This window comes from Cyprinus carpio, unplaced genomic scaffold (assembly GCF_018340385.1).
Source record: "Cyprinus carpio isolate SPL01 unplaced genomic scaffold, ASM1834038v1 S000006527, whole genome shotgun sequence".
In the NCBI taxonomy this organism is placed as follows: domain Eukaryota; kingdom Metazoa; phylum Chordata; class Actinopteri; order Cypriniformes; family Cyprinidae; genus Cyprinus; species Cyprinus carpio.
In genome coordinates, this window is record NW_024879193.1 from 223,915 (window position 1) to 232,868 (window position 8,954).

The 8,954-nt window shown below is 33.9% G+C and overlaps 1 pseudogene; it reads right to left on the reverse strand.

The window, feature by feature from the left end:
- The window catches only part of LOC122143879, a 38,969-nt pseudogene that overhangs the window by 25,170 nt on the left and 4,845 nt on the right, over positions 1-8,954 (reverse strand).

Consider the following 8,954-nt stretch of genomic DNA (forward strand, 5'->3'; position numbering starts at 1 on the left):
ATCAGACCAAAACTGTACTATGGTACGAAGTAACAGTAGAAGCATAGTTTGGGTTTACAGTAGCAAGAGTCTGATCTCATCCTGTGAAAGAGAGAGGCCTTGGCTCTGAGGAGGATCACTCACCACCAGCTTTATCTGAGATTCCATGAACACTCCCAAGTGAGGGAGACAATCACAGATATGGGCATCACAGCTATCGCGTGTGTGTGTGAGGTGGGAGAGAAAAAAGAAGTGAGCGAGTGAGAGATGAGCTGCTCCCCATACAGAAAAAAAAAAGCACAAATTGTATATCTTTAATATCTGCAATTGTTTCTCCTGGACAGCAATGAAGTTAAATGGACAATGTAACACCGATTGAGAAGTAAGAAGTGGATCATTTCTGCATCACGCTAGTGATACCAAACAAAACTATGTTAATAGCTGTTTATTTTTCTCCACAAGTTTCCACTTCCTGTATCTGGTTCATATACTGAAACATGAAAGCAAAAATCCTCCCATATTAACAAAAGCTGCAGAATCTATGGGTGTAACTAGAAAAGCATAATATCACTTATTATTCACTTCATACCTGATTCTATTTTACATTTTGACCCTTCTCAGCCACCATGAATGTTTTAGCACACGTAATGTCACTGCCACATACACAGGTAATGTTTACATGGTTGCCAAAAAATTGGGATTCTGTATTTTAATCTTCACTATATTTTAGCTTTAATAAGATTTGTCTCCATGATTCCTACTTTTTCTGACAACAAATGCCACATACACAGGTAATGTTTACCCTGTATTTTTACTATTTTCTGGAGTTTTAAAAAAACTGGACCATATTGATTTTTTATTTATAATTTATAGATAAAGAGAGGAATCAATTTTACAGAATGTCTTTTCTTTGTGTTTTCACCAGAACAAAGTACATCGTACATGTTTAACACAACAGTAAATGATGACAGACTGCTAATTTTGGGTGGACTGTCCCTTTAAAGTAATCATGCAACATGTAACATCAATGGAAACTCCTGTAACTTTGGCCATCAACCAGAGCAGTCTGTGGAAAAATTAAACAAAGAACATGACCTTGGTTTGTCCCAGTAATGCTGTGAGGAATTAGGGCATGTCTGAGAGCAGGGCTGTTTAGTGAACTGTGAGACTGACATTAAGAACTGGCAACACTGTGACAAGCTTCAACTTCACAATAAAAGTGTGACTTACAGACCAATGTTAAAATGTTTGCTTTTTGTGGGACAGCGTTGGTGTTTTTGTTAGTAGCAACTAAAATTTGAAGTATCAGTAGGTTAAGAGTATTTGTCAAAAATACTGATTTGCGAATACATATTGATACATGTGCTGTTAGTTTAAAAATGCATTTGGGAATGCAATGTTGTAGTGCTGTGACAAAGTGACAACTTTAGGTTCATGCTGATCCTTACTAAAACTAATCAGAGCAGATATTTCAGACATGTTGTTTGAGACTGGTACCCAAACCACAGCTTCCCATGATTCAAAATCACTGATTCCACCTGAGTTCGCAGCTCCACTTAATTAATCTGAATAGAGGGGACAGAGCTGACTGATCGTAAGATGGATCAAAAAGGATCTTTGCTCCGCGATGGAGACATGATTGAGCTTCGGATATCAGGTCATTCACACAACGCCACGTCAGAACATGTCAAAATGAAATAAAAAAAGAAATCAAAATTCTAGAAAATTAAGGCTTTTTTTTACTATAATATAAAAGAGTCTACTACAATTTTTTTTTGTTATATGCAATATTTTATGACATCCAAAATTTCACATTAATGTGTCTTGATTTTTTTTTTTTTACCTTTAATTATGTATTTGCAGCATTTTATATTTTTGTATATTTGCTTTTACATTTCACACATTGAAAAAATCTATGAAATATTATATTATATAATAGAAAATATATGAAATAATATTTATATATTATAATATTTTAAAGATATTCCTTTATAGCCTGAAAGACATAAACAGCCCTGATTGGAAGACAAAATCTATCTGGCACAACAAGAAGACTAAAAGCACGCGTCCGCGCCAGGGCTTCTTCTCTACTCCCTGGCTGATGTCGATTCTTTTTTCTATAAATAGATTGTTCAATGGATTAGATTAGTGGTGATTGGATTATTCAGTGAAGTTCCCTTGATGACCAGATAATCATTTCAGTACAAATACCGTAAACAGGGGTAATACAGCCCAGCTCAGATGGCATATTGAATTTGACAACACAAGCCAGGGAACAAAGTCTTTTAATCTATTTAGCTTTTTGTGTATGGTGGAATTATTACTATTATGAGAAGAGTAGTAACATGATTATTATGAATCTTTTACCATTACTGCCATTCAACTGTTCATAAATTCAGAAAAAAAGTAAAATAGTACCACTAAGCCAAAGTGCATGTTTCCCCTAGTCAGAGAGAAATATAATTGGTGTCAAAATGTCAGATATTTCCATCATTTCCATAACATTTTCATAACAGAAGATTATATTACCTATAATGCTCTCAGCCTGAGAAACATTTCTTGCATAAGTAGCTATAAACTCTTCTGTCAAACTCAGTATAATCCTTCATCTTATTTTGACCTAGTCATTTTTTCAGCTTTACAGTTTTTGCAAATTCAGCTAATCTTTCCTCAAACCTTTCTTCATTCTTTATTTAAGGGAAGGTTTATTTTTATTAGTGATATAAATTTGATCATTACAGAATATCAACAGCAACCATAAATAGTCATTTTGGCTATACAATATACACACCTCCAACAGAGAATATAACATCCTGAAGAAAACCTCCCAAAACAACTGCATCTGAACTCTACGCATTAGAAAGATGATATCAACAAAAATCACTTTAAACACTGTATCAGCTATTATAACATTATATTAATTGACTCTCAATGGTTATAAATGGTCCCAAATATCCATTCAGAATTTTGTAATAATGCTATGTTTTTGTCAATTGATTAATTAATAATTCTTGCATGTAATCGAGGAAACCACAGATTCAACTATTTGCTTTCTTTATCAGTCACATTATTAGTCTCACAGACAAAAGTCATTATTTTTGGTAGCCATAATATTTCGTTTTAATGTGTGAAATAAACTATGCTATCTGAAAGCACAGTAGTTTTAGAGACCTCAACCCTTGACGCACAAACCTTAAGAATGATGACAATCAACAAATGCAAAATGATGAGCTCTTAACATTATAACACAATAATGACAAAACATCAACTGCATAATTTATTCATGCTGCAATGCATGCTGGTAAGTCACAACCCCTTAACTTTTTGGCAATATTTCAGACAACAGTTTGACAATATTTGGGGAAATTCTTTTGGTTTAACATGAGTTTCAAAAAATTTATTTTTTTAGTATTTGTGACTCAAAATGGTCCTAATAACCTGAAAAATATGTAGTTGTTTTTTCTGCCAAAGTAGCTAGTTTCTGTAAAGAAAGCTTTTGATGAAAACACAATCACTGGATTTTCCCAAGTTCACCATATTTAAGCATTAGGTCTTTGAAAGATACCTGATATTTAGGCTATATGACAAACATATGACTTTATACATGATCATGCCTCATTTATACATTTTACCAATACAAGTTAACTGAAATGTAAGAACTATTTTCAGGATAAATAACAGGTGGGAAAATACTGCAGATCATTATTCTTATTAGAAATGCAAAATGCTGTTAAAATGCAATTATTTATGCAGCCCTAATAAAAGTCATTAGTCAGATCATTATTGTCATCAACTATTTCCTACTTCATAAATAAATACATGCATGCATGCATAAAAATTGTCAGTCTCAGGTCATTTTGTGGCCAGAATAGGATTCAATGTAGACCAGACATTGAAGTGGAAAAGTCTGGCTGTGCGAGAGTAGACCGACCTGACCACAATGAAAACATGTTTGCGTGGTGACCTTAACATCTTCAGCTGCAGTTCTCTAAATCCATACAGATCAGAAGCTCATGCTGAGAGGTCCAGAAAAGCACATCATGGAACCTCACGTTTCCTCTGTAGGAGACTACCATAGCTGCTGACCTTGAAACTTGTTTAGCTATAGTTCCTGCTGGATGCAATCACTGCTCTCGTTATGGTGTAGAGGTGGGGAGTGTTTCAGAGAATCATATGCTGGAAAAAGCCAATTAAATAACTCAGTGCTACGCACACTTAAAACCCTATTTTTTTTTCTTCCATGCTGGTGAGCACTCAACACAACTAATTGAAGATTACAAGGTCACCTTTGTGTTGATTTGCACATACGTACATAGAAACAGACAAAAATAGAGACGTGACAGTGCTTGGGGAGACTTCCTGTAGTAGATCAGTCATCATGTGTGAAACCATCACAGGTGCCAAGCTTGAGTCTTATAGTGCGTGCTTGACTTCACTAAGACCTTTGGAACTTTGGGGCAGAAAGTACATGACCAAGCCTAACATCTTATTAAACCATTATAGTCCTTAAATCATTTCCTTTTAAACAAATGTGGAACAAAAATAGTCCCATGGTTGATGATGGATTTGTGTTGTGAGCAGTGTTTGCCTCGAGGGGGACTCTGGGCTCATTTAATTTGTATTCTCCTGTACGTGTTGAAAGGTGGGCCTTGTGTATTACATTTCCTGAGAGCACTGAGAGTAATGATGAGTGAGGAACCAGACGTATCCAGCTCCCAAGGTGACCATTTACACTTATGCATGAGACACCTTCACTCCTTCTCATCTGATATAATATGTTCAGTATGATTTTTTTATGATATTTTGCTGTGGGTGATTTATTTTGTTCAGTTCCATGTGTGTTTTTCATGATGTTCCCTTTTACAGCTCGCCTTTAAGATGATCTGCAAAAACAGACTTCAGCCCCAAATGTTATGGAACCACTCTCAACGCTAGGACAATTATTAGTACAAACCGAAAGCAACATCCTACCTCACAATCCTGGAGCAATCCTAGCAACAATATAGCAACATGCTGACAAATACTTAATGGACAAGACAAATTCATAAATTCTCTTAGAATTTTTTGTTTTTTTGTATCATCTCTTATAGGACTGACATTATTTGAAATAGGATGAAAATAAACCTTCTAGCTCTATTACATGAAACCAATCTGTTCACAACAAGAATGAAAAAAATCCATAAACAGTAACTGTAATGATAACTATATTTACATCCACACCAACATACTATAACGCTATGCCTATTCTAAGCTCACTGCTTGTTCTCAGTGTGTAGATTTTGGATTGGCTGTCAAAAGTTTTTTGCCGCTCAAAATAGCAGTGGGAAAAATCACTCTTAAAGTGATTTTTTGTGATATTGCTCTTCTGTATTGTTATCTAAAAATAAATGATTAATAAAACATTTCATTACAGCCATAAAATAAATATGAAATGTAATAAAATAAAATGTAAAAAAAGGCAATTTCAAATATTTTTATATTTTTGTGTTTTAAATAAAATAAAAAAGTAAATAGACATAGGAAAATCTAATAAAAAATGACACATAAAAACACACAACGGATGACAAATAAACAAAACAAAAAAATAAATAACTTTAAAAATTTAAAAATGAAAGTGAAATAGGAAAATATATATAAAAAAATTAATATGTAAATATTAACAAAAACTATAATATATATCAATGATATTAAAATAATATTGGCTACTGATTTTTGTCAAGCAGTAACTGTGTAAGACAAACTATTATGCTTATAAAAAGCATTATATTTCATATATTATTATATATTTATTTTATTTTAATTTTTGTTTATTTAAAAAAATCATTTTGTCAGGTCATCTTGAGTTCAGGGACCAGCTGTGACATTTTTACATACATAAAAGAACTGGCCAAGTGAGTCTGAATCAAGTAATTAATAACTTCCCAGTCCAAATCCTGGTACAATCTTATAGCTCACTTAAAAAATGATGACTCTATATCTTGATAGCACATATCCCTATTCACTCTTTCATTATATGTAACAGTGCAGCCAGATATTCAACAAAAAATACACTTTTACTGTTTTCCAAGGAAGAAAAAAAAAATCCTACTGGTCTAGAATGATGTGAGGATGAGCAAGTGATCATTTCAAACTTGCTTTTTAAAATAGAATTAAAACAGACTTCTACTCCACTCAAGTATTAGATACCGCTGATGTCTCGGAATGTCTCAAATGATAAATGTCAACATTTCGGCCGCATGCAACCCAGGCTCATGAGTCAACAAGTCAGCACAGAATCCCACAGGGGATCATCATCATTAGTACACAGCTGGAGCTTTCAAAGACTCCACACACCTGAATCAAACAGAGAAATGGCTGGGATGAAAAACGACAAGGCTGAGTGGCTTAAGCCAAATCTCATGTATTCATGCCATGCACTGAACAGCTCATTCTCTGTTGTTTATTCCCTCCCATAAACATATGCATTTTTCTCGTTTAAATAGAGTGACATGAAATTAATCTTTGGGAATGTGAAAGTCCAAGCAAAACATTTGCTCTAGAGAGATCATTATTAATTTTTTTTTATCCTCATTGTAAAACAATCAGAAAGAGGGGAGGTGTATACGCCAGCTTAGGATTGTGGGAGCTAAGAATGAAAAGACTATTTGAATTCATTTATGGAGCAAGAGTGATGCTTTTCTTTATATATGGGAGCTGGAAACATCTATGGAATGCTTAAGAGTTTAAACTCTCATTAATGGATTTATTTTGAGAGAGAAGATCATGCCTCATCAAATTAAAAAAAACATGTGGCCTTGAGCCATAGATCGCAGACAGTTGCTGTATGGTCCCGCTCAGCAACACATTTTCCTTCATTTAATTAAATGTGTGACTCATCATCGATCTTTGAGCTTTACTCTCCATCAAAAACAAAAGCTTAGCATTTAATAAACTCTCTCCGGCAAGCAGAAAATGACTGTGCATGTTCGGTTCAAGCAGGCCTCTACTAGCGCTCGTAATCCTCCTCCTCTTGTTGAGAAAGTTAGCGGGTTCCTGAAATGCCTCTGCTGCTCTCTTTCGGTCCTTGTCCCAACCTGCAGCCATGACAGATCCACTTGAGCAAGGGAGGCTGAGGAATTCCCCTCAGCATTCCACAGGGTCAGAGGACTTGGAAGAACCAATCAAAGAGCTGAACACAACACCACCAGCTCCTGCACAGGAAGAGAAGATAAAGTAGCAGCACTGGGCACCCATGCTGAATGAGCTGTTTAAGGATCTTGTAAGAGGACCTCATATATATTTGTTTTGTGCTCTGGAAAGGCTGCCGCTCTGCATAGGGATCAAGTCGGATATGAAGAGTTCACTCTGCAGGCTTAAATTGGCTTGACATTAAATTTGACCCTTTTTACCCCTTAAAGCATATTCTTGGTCTTATTGTGCATGATTCATTGCACTTTTATTCCAAAAAGATAAAGTGTTTGTCGGTGATTTAATTGAAGAATTCATTTCTCTGACTCTTCTGTAACCTCTTCTCTCCAGTACCTGTTAGAGACCTCATCTCATCATCCAAACAATCTAAATATACAACAGATTTTTGAAAAGCAAAATGAGTTGCAAACAGATCTTCCTTTTCGTTTCTAAGTTCTCGTTTGGTTATAGTTTGTCACCAATTATGACATGAAGACGACATTCTCCGTAACTCAAAAAGGATCAGAGAAGTGGGACCAGTGATAATTCAGTATCATTAATATATTTTTATTAGCCTTTTGTGTATAATTTTTTTGTTTTTTTTTGTTTTTTTTACAATTTGTTTTTTTTTTTTTGTTTTTTTTACAATGCGGACAGATACAGTATTTATGTTATTATTGATAATAAATTAATAATGATATATTTTTGTCAATGTTTAAATTAGATATTTTAGAATTTTCAATTTATATTTTTAGTTTAAGTTTTAATTATTTTTGTTATGTGGTTTGTGTCATTTTTATTAGATTTGTTTTTTTTAAATGTCTAAAATATAGTTTTTTATAAAATTTTATTTTTCATTATTTTAGTACAATATTTTAGGAATTTATTGTTATTTTGCAAGTAACAAAAATGTTTTTTTTTTTTTTTTTTTTTTTTTTTAATTAACAGTAATAAGTTGATTTTAGTTTTTTTTTAATTGTCTATATAGTTTTTAATTACATTTTTGGTTTTACTTATTTTTAGTAATTTTAAGTAAAGCTAAAAGAAAAAATTAGTAATGTTAATGTTTTTTCCAAGTAACTTTTTTTTTAATAATGTTAGTTTTTAGTTAATGTGAAACTGCATGTGTTATTCCCTAAAAAACTATAAAGGTTCATCTTTCACCTCCCTGGCTCTCTTTCTCTTAAATCTTTCATTTCACCGCAGACTAAAGCAGTAGTGTTAATGCATGTTGTAAATGGGCAATCGCTTGCAACTTCTGCATTATTGAAAAGTTCACACTCAACTAAGATCTGGTTCTTTTGTCTCTGCTGAGGTGTGAGATAAGCAGGTAGACATTTGGTTTTGGTGGACAAATGCAGAAAAAGCAGTGAAAAAATATACAGCAGAAATTTATTCCTCTCTTTTCACCGGAAAGCGCTTTCAGTTTGAGCCAGCACATTCCATCTCTCAGGATATGCGGCGGGAAGAGAGAGGGGTCTAGCATTGTCCTGTAGATAAAACGCAGTAACAGTAAGAGAGATCTGATTAGATCTCTTTCATAGAATGCATCAATAAATGTGCAGCCCACGTTCAGTTCAGCTCCAAAGCACCTCAGTACCAGCAGACACTGAGAAGAATCAACAGACTGGCGAACTACTCGTTTTTTTTTTTTCCAAAGCTGACCTACCGGCCTGTCAGGCACAGTTTTTAAAGTGATCTTTCTCTGCAACATTAAGTATTTAGATTATCCTCAGTTTTTTCATACCAGCTTACTTCTTATTACAACTTAATTTAATAAATTAATAAACCTCATATTCTTCACTATA